Source organism: Triticum dicoccoides, chromosome 6A, assembly GCF_002162155.2.
Source record: "Triticum dicoccoides isolate Atlit2015 ecotype Zavitan chromosome 6A, WEW_v2.0, whole genome shotgun sequence".
Lineage (NCBI taxonomy): Eukaryota > Viridiplantae > Streptophyta > Magnoliopsida > Poales > Poaceae > Triticum > Triticum dicoccoides.
The window spans coordinates 108,875,721-108,889,327 of record NC_041390.1 but is presented as its reverse complement, the minus strand read 5'-3'; positions in this window follow the sequence as shown (position 1 = coordinate 108,889,327).

Below are 13,607 nucleotides of genomic sequence, written 5' to 3'. Positions count from 1 at the left end.
AAAATAATAAGCGCCAGAATAAAGAAAACAGCCCGAAGAGCACTGCAGTAAACGCCGGATTCAGAAGCTCTCGGCCAGGTCAGCAAAAGTCGCCCTCTAAAGGCGCCAGTGACGAACTATCCAGCTTAAATAAAATACTAGACCAAATATGTCAGATCCATAGCACCCCTGGTAAACCCGCTAATCACACCGACAGAGAATGTTGGGTTTTCAAGCAGTCCGGCAAGCTCAACGCCGTACACAAGGGGCAGGATACACCAAGAGAAGACGAGGATGAGCCTCTCAAGAAAGACACTGGTGAACAAAAGAAATTTCCACCAGAAGTCAAAACAGTAAACGTGTTACACGTGATCAAGGGGAGAAACAAAGCGGCACTCCCAGAGAAATATGCCCAAGGACCTATCACCGTGGAGTCCTGCCACTGGTCATCTCAACCGATCACTTTTGACCATCGGGATTACTCAGCAAGTATCCGGCGTGCAGGACGGGCTGCCTTGGTATTAGACCCAATAATTGTCGGATATCACTTCACATGAGTCCTGATGGACGGTGGCAGCAGTCTAAACCTGATATATCAGGACACAATCCGCAAAATGGGGATAGACCCAACGAAAATTTGCCTCAGCAATACTACCGTTAAAGGAGTAATGCCAGGCCCAAGGGCTCATTGCACGGGCTCCCTGCTACTAGAAGTTATATTTGGCTTCCCCGATAACTTCCGTAGCGAAAATTTAACCTTCCACATTGCTCCGTTCCAAAGTGGCTATCAAGCACTACTTGCACGCGAAATCTCGGCGGTCAGGTATCTGGCCTCCCTCAACTTCTTGATATCTTCTTCTGTAATGGACGAAGGCATCCACTCGCCTTGAAGGCTAGATCCGGACATGATTGAAGGTCCGGAGCACATGACCTGGGCTTTGGGTGTTAGAACTCGAGGCAGGGGAAGGATTCGATTGAGCACGGGAGGGAAAAAGTAAAAGCCTTGTCCCTTTATAAAGAGGGTGAATATCAAGCGTCCTCTCCGTAGCCGTTTGGGACTTGCCTATAATCTAGGAGTCCTAGATGCGGTTGGGTTGCCCACGACCGTATTGATGAGAATCACATAATTAGGGGAACACGATCTCTGCTTTGAAAAGACATGTCAAGAAACCGCCTTGCGTTATGTGTGGAGCTGGTTGAAGAAAAACGGTTCGAATAATTACCGTGCCATGGCATAATGTCGTGTTGCCAAAACGTGTCAGCAGATTAGATTTGTGGAAAAATTATTCTCTCTACGGTGGTATGTGGAACATATTTTGCAGGGTCGGACACTATCCTTATATTCAAATTCTTCCGTGATGTATTCGGAGGAGGAACCCGCCTTGCAATGCCGAAGACAATACTGCGTGCCGGACTCATCGTCATTGAAGCCTGGTTTAGGGGCTACTGAGGGAGTCCTGGATTAGGGGGTCTCCAGACAGCCGGACTATATTCTTTTGCCGGACTATAAGACTATGAAGATAAAAGATTGAAGACTTTGTCTCGTGTTCGGATGGGACTCTACCTGGTGTGGAAGGCAAGCTAGGCAATACGGATATGTATATCTCCTCCTTTGTAACCGACCTTGTGTAACCCTAGCCCTCTCCGGTGTCTATATAAACCGGAGGGTTTTAGTCCGTAGGACAACACACAATCATACCATAGGCTAGCTTACAGGGTTTAGCCTCTCTGATCTCATGGTAGATCTACTCTTGTACTACCCATATCATCAATATTAATCAAGCAGGACGTAGGGTTTTACCTCGATTAAGAGGGCCTGAACCTGGGTAAACTTCGTGTCCCCTGCCTCCTGTTACCATCCGCCTAGACGCACAGTTCGGGACCCCCTACCCAAGATCCGCCAATTTTGACACCGACAGTCATTCTACCAGTTCTAGTAGCCACTTTAACAGCATAATCATTTTCCTTACTATTTATCTCATTGAGCAATTCCTTTTGAGCTTTAAGTACTTGTTCTACTTGAGTGGTAACCATAGGAGCATGTTTGCTAACAAGTTTAAGTTCACCTCTAATATTAGCCATATAATCACCCAAGTATTTAATCATATCAGCATCTTGTTTTAATTGTCTACCAAAATAAGCATTGAAGTCTTCTTGATTAACCATAAAATTATCAAACTCATCCAAGCATTGACTAGTAATTTTAGTAGGAGGGATTTCAGCTTTATCATATCTATAGAGAGGATCTACCTTTACTACCTGTGTCGAGATCTGGAGGTTCTTCAATAAGTAAAGGATCGAGATCATATGTTTCTTCGGCAGGAGGTAAATTAAGACCATGTATTTCTTCAATAGGAGGTAAATTCTTAACATCTTCAGCTTTAATACATTTTTCTTTCATAGATTTCTGTTCCTCTTGCATATCTTCGGGACTGAGAAATAGAACACCTCTCTTCTTCGGAGTTGGTTTAGGAATAGGATCATTAATGGAGCAGGAGCTGGCTCAGGAGGTGCCCAATTATTTTCATTTGTCAACATATTATTTAATAAGATTTCAGCTTCATCTGGTGTTCTTTCCCTGAAAAGAGAACCAGCACAACTATCCAGTTAATCTACGGAAGCATCGGTTAGTCCATTGTAAAAGATATCAAGTATTTCATTTTTCTTAAGAGGATGATCAGGCAAAGCATTAAGCAACTTGAGAAGGCTCCCCCAAGCTTGTGGGAGCCTCTCTTCTTTAATTTGCACAAAGTTGTATATTTCTTTTAAAGCAGCTTGTTTCTTATGAGCAGGGAAATATTTAGCAGAGAAGTAGTAAATCATATCCTGGGGACTACGCACACAACCAGGATCAAGAGAATTAAACCATATCTTAGCATCACCCTTTAATGAGAACGGAAATATTTTAAGGATATAAAAGTAGCGAGATCTCTCATCATTAGTGAACAGGGTGGCTATATCATTTAATTTAGTAAGATGTGCCACAACAGTTTCAGATTCATAGCCATGAAAAGGATCAGATTCAACCAAAGTAATTATATTAGGATCCACAGAGAATTCACAATCCTTATCAGCAACACAAATAGGTGAAGTAGCAAAAGCAGGGTCGGGTCTCATCCTAGCATTTAGAGATTGCTTATTCCATTTAGCTAATAACCTTTTGAGTTCATATCTATCTTTGCAAGCTAAAATGGCTAAAGAAGCTTCTTGATCAAATAAATAACCCTCGGGAATAACAAGTGATTCTTCATCATCACTTTCATCTTCATAATCAGATTCAATATTTTCAATCTCTCTAGCCCTAGCAAGTCGTTCCTCGAGAAAATCACTAAGTGGCATAGTAGTATCAGGCATAGAAGTAGTTTCATCATAAGTATCATGCATAGCAGAAGTAGCATCATCAATAACATGCGACATATCAGAATGAATAGCAGAAGCAGGTATAGGTGTCGCAATCTTACTCATAACGGAAGGTGAATCAAGTGCAGAGCTAGATGGTAGTTCCTTACCTCCCCTCGTAGTTGAGGGATAGATCTTGGTTTTTGGATCTCTCAAGTTCTTCATAATGATAAGCAGATATAAATCCCAAGTGACTCAAAGAATAGAGCTATGCTCCCCGGCAATGGCTCAAGACCATCCCCATTGCCTGGCCTTTCGCAGTTTGGGGTCTAGACATGGTGGGACCATTCAAGACAGCACGAGGTGGTTTAACTCACCTACTTGTCGCAGTGCACAAGTTCACCAAGTGGGTGGAAGCGAAGCCAATCAAGAAACTGAATGGTCCGACTGCCGTGACCTTCATCGCCGATATCACAATTCGGTACGGCATACCGCACAGCATCATCACCGACAACGGCACAAATGTTGCCAAAGGCGCCTTGGCCCGTTTCTGCGCAACACAGGGCATCCGACTGGACCTAGCGTCCGTCACCCATCCGCAGTCAAACGGCCAAGTGGAGCGAGCAAACGGCCTCATCCTGTCCGGCATCAAGCCTCGGTTGATCGAGCCTCTGGAGCGCTCGGATGGCTGCTGGCTCAACGAGCTGCCAGCCGTCCTCTGGAGTCTGCGCACGACTCCAAACAAGTCAACCGGCTTCACGCCCTTCTTCCTCATCTACGGTGCCGAAGCCGTCATCCCAACGGACATAGAGTTTGACTTCCCACGAGTCACCATGTAGACCAAGGAGAAAGCAGAAGAAGCACGACAAGACGGCGTCGATCTGCTAGAAGAGGGCCGGCTGTTGGCACTCAGCCGGTCCAGCATCTACCCACAGAGCCTGCGCCGATACCACAACAAGAAGGTCAAGCCAAGATCTTTCCAAGAAGGCGACCTTGTGCTCCTGCTGATCCAGCGAACAGCCGGCCAGCACAAGTTGTCGGCGCCTTGGGAAGGCCCTTTCATCATCAGCAAAGTACTGGGCAACGATTCCTACTACCTGATCGACGCTCAGAAGCCTCGAGCACGCAAGAGGGACGACTCCGGCAAGGAGACAGAGCGGACATGGAATGCAAATCTCCTTCGAAGATTTTACAGTTGATGCAGTATGTACCACGCTACCCTTTGTATTAAAGTACCAAGAATTCGAGCCCCCCGAGACGAGCTCGGGGACTGCCCTCTTTTGTCTGTATGATAAAAATTATGCCTACAAGTATGTTACTCTTTGTCATGCCGCTTGGCACCGGGCTCGACAAGTCGACCCGGGGACTTGCCGCCTTGCACTATGAAATGCTTCCTGCAGCCGGACAAGTAGTGTGTAAACACCTAAACCATCTTCTGTCAGAAGCGGCAGCTCGCAGAGCGACTATACGGTGGGCAGAGGTAAGGTAGAATGGGTGTTCGGATGAAAAAGGGTTAAGGGCTCAAAGCATAAAACATAGCTCAAGACGGCTTCCAACCTTTCTTGCAAACCGACTCTCGGATAGTCGGATTGTCGTCTTCTATCCAACTTGCTCAAACAATCTTGAAATCGGCTAAGTACTTGCTTTCCCAAAGTAGCCTAGCACTTGATCCAGCAACAGTCCGCAGAGCGGCTGTCCGATTGGCAAGGCAGGCAACTAAGAGAAAGCGGCAAAGGAAAAAAGCCAAAAGAACGATGAGCAAGAAAAGATAGATATATATATTTACATAACATAGGCCTTTGGCCGAATTATCGAGTAGAGGTTCAAAATACACCCCGCGGGTGGAATTGTGCGAATTAACAAGTTCTTCAAAGACTACTAAAGAAGATAAAATAAAAGATACAGCGGCAGCTTAGGAGGCAGCAGACGGATTCGGAGGGTCAGAGGAGGCGCCAGCGTCAGGCGTCGGGGCAGCCGGCTGGCTAGTCTCGGCTTGATCACCTCCGGCGGCAGTCGACTCGGTCGCACACGGCTCGTTGCTGGAGGCGCGGAAGGGCTGAGGCTGGTCGTCTCCTCCGTCTTCTGTTGCCTCCGCCTCGCCTCCATCCTCCGCTTCGTCCTCCTCCTCGACGCTGGAGCCAATCACCTCCGCCGAGTCTTCGCCGTAGTCTGGGTTCATCCCAAACCACTCCGGCGGTACCTCCTCGCCGTCTTCAGACCGCTCGGGGACCAAGATGCTGGTGTCGGTGTACTCGGCGATCGCCGCAGCATGTTTGACGAGGGCGTCTTCCGCAGCCACCAGCTCCAGCTGGGCCTTCGACCAAAGCGTGGCCAACCGGTCTAGATCCAGCCCCGGGTACCACGCCTTGACAAACTCCAAGGCCCGGCACGCTCCAGCCCAGGCCGAAGAGCCCTTCCAGGCCTCAAGACGACCAGCCGTGACCTCCAGCCAGTTGGCCGTCAGGCTGGGGGTGCGCGGAGCCTACATATCCGGCCAAAGGGCGGCAATCGCTTGGGCACCGACACGCTGGAGCCGGCGCAGCATCCGGTGAGCCGGCCAGAGGCGAGCCTCGATGCTCAGGACGTGCTCGTCAAGAGTTCGGGGGGCATCGGTGGCAATCTCTGCACCCTACGCCCTCCGACCTTCACGGTCAGCCTCGATGGCTTGGATGGCGGCCTACGACTGCCCAGGGAAGAAGTCTGCACAGACACGAAGAAACAAAGAAGCAAGTCAAAAACCAGGAGTCGGCACGATGTAAGTCGGCAGCTCGAAGAAAGAAAATAAAGAGGCTCACCATCAACGATGTCTTCAATCTCGTGGAAGCCGTAGGACAGCAGCGCCTCCTTGTCAGACCAGGAGGAGCGCTCGCTCGCGAACTCGCCCAAGAGGGCGGCTCCCGTCTCCTCCGCCTCCCTCTGCGACTTCACAAGCAGCTCCTTCTGCTCTGCCAACTGAGTGGCCAGCAGATCGCGCTCTGTGGCGAGCTTGCTGCACTCCTCCCCTTTGGCGCACAGGGCGGCGTTGGCTTCGCTCAGCTACTGTTGAAGAGCAGCATTGGCTCCTGAAGGAAAGGAAGAATGATAATAGTCATCAATAAAGCAAGTCGCCGGGGAGATCCGGCCCGACTGCTCAGCAGTCGGCCCGAATCTCGGGGACTACAGCCCGCGGGTGCGCTAGCGCGCCCCCGCAGAGAAAAAAAAAGAAGGGGGCACTTACTCCAGCTCTCCGCCAAGTCGGTGGTCCGCTTGCCCAACTCTTGAACGTTACGGTTGAAGGCAGTGACGCGGAGTTTGTGGTAATCCTGCGACAAGCATTTCAGACAAAGTTAGTACCCAGAAGTTCATCAATTGGAGTTCCGGGCCGCCCGTTCAGCAGCCGGCCCGAAACTCGGGGACTACACCCAATGGGTGCGCTGGCGCGCCCCCACAGAGAGGAGCAAGAAAACAAAGACGAAGGAAAAAAAACATACCCGAACGGCTGCCCGCGACGCTAGGAACGCCTTGGTGCAACTCTGGAGAGCGTCACCCTCAGCACGGAGCTTCGCCTGGATGTCCAGGAGCGCCCGGTTCAGCGGCCCCATGCCGCCTCCTCGCACCCACCCAACAGGTGCAGCGCTCGTCGCTTCGGCGTCTGGGGCCGCCGAGCTGGCGGTGCCGGCTTCCAGGGGGCGGGGTGCCGAAGTCGCCTTCTCCAGACGATGGCGTGCTGGCGACCCGACTTGGAGGAGTAGCCTCGCCACGGCCTCGTCTTCGGTCGCCGGCACCGGAGGGTCCGCTGGCTGCTCACCTTGCGTGCCTTCAGACGGCGGCGGAGGTGGCGGCGGAACATGCGCGTCCGGAGTAGAGGGGTCGCCGCCTTCCCTCTCCTCGACGAGGTTCTCCCCGCCGGCTTCTCCAGTTGGACCCGTGAACTCCGGAGGCGGCGGCGCAGAGTTCAGCGGGGTGACAAGCAAGGCCGACTGGCGGCGTGCGGCTTCCTCAGCCTGCTGCTTCACCGCGGCGGCGGCTTCGGCTTCCGCTAGTTTTTTCTTAGCGGAGGCCTCCGCCCTGTTGGAGGGCCTCTTCTTCGTTGAGCCTCTCTTGCGCATTCCGCTCCGTCGCCTCCTGGAGGTCAGTAGCAGGGTCAATCCGCCGAGTGGTGGCGGACGTCTCCGCTGACCCCATGACAGAGGCGGCGGCGACCCGCTCAAGAGAGAGGGGAGCCCTAAAGAAAGAGGAGCAAGCAGAGACTCAGACAAATCACGAAGAAAGAATAAAACTTTGAAGACAGAATACTTACGCGGAGACCAACGGCGGCTTCTTCACTTCCTTACGGAAGCGGTTAGCCTTCACGGCTGCCTCGTCCCGCCGGGTCGCCGCAGCGGAGCCCTTGGGCTTCTTCGGCCGACTGCCAAACAAAGTCGGCGCGGCCCTGCGCTTCTTCCCGCCGCCTGGAGCGCCCGGCACGGCAGAAGAGCCGTGCCAGGCTGGCTGGCTCCTGGCCGATGGCGAGGGGTGACTTCTCCCTCGGCGCTGTCTTCAGGCCAGTCGGCGAAGGTAGCTGAAGGCCTAAAGTCGCCTGTTGTCCCTCCTCCTCCCTCGGTGTCGTCTTCCAGAGCCGCCACCCCCAGATCGGGGTCATCGACGTCGCTCTCTGCCCGGTCGGCGACGAACTCACGGGCCGGCCCCGAGGTGCTGGCTGGTGGGTGAAGAAGGGGATTCTAACCAAAGCCGACTGGTCAAAGCAAAACTCGGCAAGAAGGAGACAATCTAAAGAAAGAAAAGAAAGGCGACTCACCACGGGCGGGGGGTTGGCGCGGGAGTACGGCTCCTTGCCGAATCGCCAGTCTTCTAGGAGCCTGGTGTCCGAGAGGTAGTTCACCGTGAAAGGCCACCTCTTCGTGAGGCATGTCCTTGGTGCACATCCGACTCGGGTCGCGGTGCCCGCTCATCTGGCATATCATGTGAGGGCGGCCTTGGAGTGGGAGAACTCAGCGTGAGACGAAGGCGGCCAGCAGGTCCGGACCAGTCAGACCCTCCGACTGCGTCAGCACTCGGAGTCGCGTGATGGCGCCGGTTCCCGCAGGCGTCAGCGACTTGGCCCGGTACGACCAGTTGGGCAGTCTCCCAGCCGGCGGGCCGGCTTCGAAAGCCGGCAGATTGACCCAGTCGCCCATCGTGGTGACGTTCCTGACGTAGAAGTAGGATCTCTGCCACATCTTCACCGACTTTATCAGCAAGATGGAGGGGAAGGGGTTGTCGGCTCCTGACCTTCGCACGGCAATGAAGGCGCCGCATTGAGCCGGCACGCCCGCGGCCTGGGTGCTGAGCTTGGAGAAGAAGAACTCCCCCCAGAGCTCGAGGGTGGGGAGGACTCCGAGGAAGCCTTCGCACAAGGCCACGAAGGCGGACAGCAGCACCACTGTGTTGGGGGTGAGGTGGTGCGGCTGGAGGCCGTAGAACTCCAAGAAGGACCAGAAAAAGCTGCTCGCCGGCAGCCCTAGCCCGCGCAGGCAGTGCGAGCGGAAGATGACCCGCTCGCCCTCCTGCTGGGCGGGGGAAATCTCCCCCTCCGGTGCAAGACGCACCTGCACGCGATCCTCGCCGGGAAGCCGATGGGTCCGGCGGAGGAACTCAATCTGGTCTTCATGAATCTCGGAACCATCCCAGGTGCCGGAACACACTGGGGGAGGCGCGGCAGCGAAGGAAGAACTCATCGCGAGCTGTCGCCGCAGCGTTCGCCGGAGCTTGGGCGTGCGGCGGAGCGAAGAAGAGAAGAGGAAGGAGGAGTGCTAGGAGCGGCAAGGAGCAAGAGAGCGAGGAGTAGTGGGAAGGAGGGGTGCGCGTGCCCCCCTCTTCCCCCCACTTATAGCCCTGTGGGCTGCGGAGCCGAGGGGGCGGGCGTGGGGATTTACTGCGCCCACAACCCCACGACCCCCACGATCCACGTAAAGTTACTGCGCGCAGTAACTCCACGGGAATCCCAACCGTCCACCGGGGCCGCAGCGGATCCGCTCGGGCGCCGAGGCATGGTAGTGGCGGGCCCCGCCTGTGGGCCTGTCCCGTCGCACGCGTGGGCTGGCAGGACGGCCTAGCCACGTGCCCTCGTGTGACAGGCCAAGAACGGGCGGCGGCCTGGAGGCTTAGCTAGCACGCCACTTAAAATCTTGCCACGACGTTCGAGATACCGAGCAAGTCGAAATTGAGTGAAGTCCGAGTTGAGCAAGTCCGACTCCTTCTAGACGGCCCGGCAGAAGTCAATCAAGACCATGTGTTGAGCACCCGAAAAGAGAAACTACTGAGGCTTCTCGGTCGATCGTCTGTGGCGCCTCACCAGCTTCGGGGACTACTGTCGGAGTAATGGGCCACGGGTAGGCCAACCCGAGTCCCATAACCATTCAAGACATTGGGGCAGGCTGCGCCCCTCAAGACCCCAGGGCGAAGAGCCGTCTCCTGAGGAGTCGACGGCAGGGCGGCCGACTGCCCGCTCACGGCCGAGTTCCAGGGACGACTTCCAGAGAAGCCAGCTTTGGGGAGTCGGCCGGCGACTCCAGCAAACCCATGACCTCATCAAAGGGGACGGGGCAAAGGCGTGGCTACAGTGAAGCCCACTCTAGCCCCTTACCAAGGGCAGGCATGGCCACAGCACGCCGTACTCGGGAAGATCTCCATGCGGCGTGGCACTGTTGCCCGGCCGGCCCTGACATCAGCACCATAGTACCAAGCCCTGCGCCCACGACGGCTTGTCTGTATGGCCTGGAGGCAGCGGGGCCCACCAGTCAGCGAGACCTCAGAAGACGGCCGGAGAACCGCCAGTCGGACCCGTCGGGAGTCGGCCCGGGGGAGTCGGCCGAGCCCCCCCACGGGGCCCACGCGCCATTAATCAAGACGAGATGGGGAGTGGCCACAGTGATTGCCCGCCAGGCGGCGGGGCTGTTGCCACGACCCCATGACCAAGCCTGCGTCATCAGAAGCACGGCTACAGTAATCAGCGGCCGGCAAGACCCGCCCGCGGCGGACGCGGCCTGTCGGCTTCGTACGAGACCAGTCGGCGGGGCCCACCAGTCGGCGGGCCCCAGTAGTCGGTAGAGAAGTCGGAGGTCAGAGGCACTGATGGCTGGGCCCACTCCCAGTTGAATTACCATTGTACCCCTGGGGGTAGGCCTATATAAACCCCCCAAGGCACCCATGCCAGGGGGTTGGATCCCAGTAGTTCTAGACCATACAGATAGAAGGAGAGAGCTACCCTTGCCCTCTTCTACCACCAGAAACAGCTCAAGGAGCAACCATGTAAACACTTGGCCATGGTGATCATGCGGAGACCCCGCAGAGCAGCAGTAGGGGTATTATCTCCCCGGAGAGCCCCGAAGCTCGGTAAGATTCGACGGCGTGCATGTCTTCGCCTCATCCCGTTTCCAGGCACCGGCGACGTTCTACTCGCCCCCACCATGATAAGCCATCCGTTGGCATATGTCGCACCCAATCCCCGACGAGATTATTCAACCCAAATTTATTGATTCGACACAAGGGGAGCCAAAGAATATTCTCAAGTATTGGCAGCTGAGTTGTCAATTCAACCACACCTGGAAACTTAGTATCTGCAGCAAAGTGTTTAATAGCAAAGTAATATGATAGTGATGGTAACGGTAACAAAAGAGTAACGAAAGCAAAGTAATGTTTTTGGTATTTTGTAGTGATTGTAACAGTAGCAACGGGAAAGTAAATAAGCGTAAACCAGTACATGGAAAGCTCGTAGGCATCGGATCAATGATGGATAATTATGCCGGATGTGGTTCATCATGTAATAGTCATAACATAGGGTGACACAGAACTAGCTCCAATTCGTCAATGTAATGTAGGCATGTATTCCAAATATAGTCATACGTTCTTATGGAAAAGAACTTGCATGACATCTTTTGTCCTACCCTCCCGTGGCAGCGGGGTCCTAATGGAAACTAAGGGATATTAAGGCCTCCTTCTAATAGAGAACTGGAACAAAGCATTATCACATAGTGAATACATTAACTCCTCAAACTACGGTCATCACCGGTAAGTATCCCGATTATTGTCACTTCGGGGTTAACGGATCATAACACATAATAGGTGACTATAGACTTGCAAGATAGGATCAAGAACTCTCATATATTGATGAAAACATAATAGGTTCAGATCTGAAATCATGGCACTCGGGCCCTAGTGACAAGCATTAAGCATAGCAAAGTCATAGCAACATCAATCTCAGAACATAGTGGATACTAGGGATCAAACCCTAACAAAACTAACTCGATTACATGGTAAATCTCATCCAACCCATCACCGTCCAGCAAGCATACGATGGAATTACTCACGCACGGCGGTGACCATCATGAAATTGGTGATGGAGGATGGTTGATGATGACGACGGCGATGAATCCCCCTCTCCGGAGCCCCGAACGGACTCCAGATCAGCCCTCCTGAGAGGTTTTAGGGCTTAGCGGCGGCTCCGTATCGTAAAATGCAATGATTTCTTCTCTCTTATTTTTTTCTCCCCAAAAGCAGTTATATAGAGTTGGAGTTGGAGTCGGGGGGTCTCCAAGGGGCCCATGAGGTAGGGGGTGCGCCCTAGGGGGGGCGCCCCCACCCTCATGGCAAGGGTGTGGGCCCCCTGGTCTTCATCTTTGGCGAGGATTTTTTATTATTTATTGTAAGATATTCCGTGGAGTTTCAGGTCATTCCGAGAACTTTTGTTTTCTGCACATAAAACAACATCATGGCAATTCTGCTGAAAACAGCGTCAACCCGGGTTAGTTCCATTCAAATCATACAAGTTAGAGTCCAAAACAAGGGCAAAAGTGTTTGGAAAAGTAGATACGACGGAGATGTATCATCCCCCGATGCACCCATCTACCGTCGCAGATCTGCTTCAACGCCACCGACAGCCATCGCACCCCGATGCCTACACGACGCCGCAAGAGAGGTGGTACTTCATATCCCCTCAACTTTTTGATCTCAACCAGAAAATAGATCTTAACTTGGTTACTCTACTTTCTTTCCAGCTCTTAGAATTTAGTTCTTAGTTCGAAGCAAACAATGAATGCTAAATATCATTTCTCTGGTTTGCAGCTTCAAATCTGCCATGGCACAGCCATAATACAGTTTAATTGATCATGCTTAGGGTTTAATTGATCATGTTGGTTCCGTGGTAGTTTCTTTAATAGAAATCGGAGGGGAAACCCTCTTTTGCTAAAAAAATATGCTTAGAGTTTCCCCCTTTTATGATCACTATACGATTAGAATACGTGCTTCGTGTCATAATAACACTGCTCCACCCATCAAGCTAAACAAGCTTAGTTGTTCAAATACGAATCTAATATTATTAAAACAGAGTTGTTTAATTGATCAGCTAAATGTTCCTAAATTAGTTTCAAAAATGCATGTTCGCCGCTCGGGTGTGTATCTCTACAGAGTGCCCACGGTGCGCTGCCCATCGTGGGATTTTGGGTCGTCCCAGGCCCCGATTCCCCTCTGTTCTGCTGCGCGCTTCCAATCTCTACTCGCCCCCAGCCGCCTGCCTCGCCGGCGACTTGCCGTCCCCGGATGGCATGACTCTAGGAGGATACGCCGGACTAACAGGAGCCCAGGAGCTGCTCGCCCAACAGCGTCACCGCTGCCCGGGTGTGCCGCCGTGCCTACCTTCCTAGTCCGTTCAGGGCTCGGGTGTGCATCACCCATCAAGCCAACCCGATTTATCCTAAGATACGTCCTCAACACTCAGCAGCCACTCCTCATCGCCCATTTTCTAATTGATTCATTACTCATTAGGCAGGACTGTCATTAGGGTTTGTTGTGTGCTCAGTGCTACCTACACTTAATGGTTCAGATGGATTTCGGTAATCTTTAGTACCTCTAAAGTTTACAAGGTTTTCAAAATTCTGTCCCTCGGAACAGAATCTAGTAATTTTGGATTGTTGGTCGTAGTGACATTGACCCAGATTACTATTGCAAGCCAGGTTTGTTGACAATTTTACTTGTCTTTCTTACTCATTCAATATAATATCCAATTATTCATGTCGATTAGTTGCAAACAATAAGTGCTAGACAAACTTCTTCATTCAGATTTTGGACGGTCTCTTACTGCAGTTACAATTCTTCATACTTGTCCTAGTAAGCTCACAAGTAAATGATTGATTCACTACATCTATGCTTGCCTTGTCATATTTCTTGTCAATACTCTTTTAGGGTGGACCACCCTGTTTCTAAATACTGGAACCGTAGACATGAGTGAATATTATTTCTCTATGTGATCTCTTCCATCATGTGTGGGTAACGAA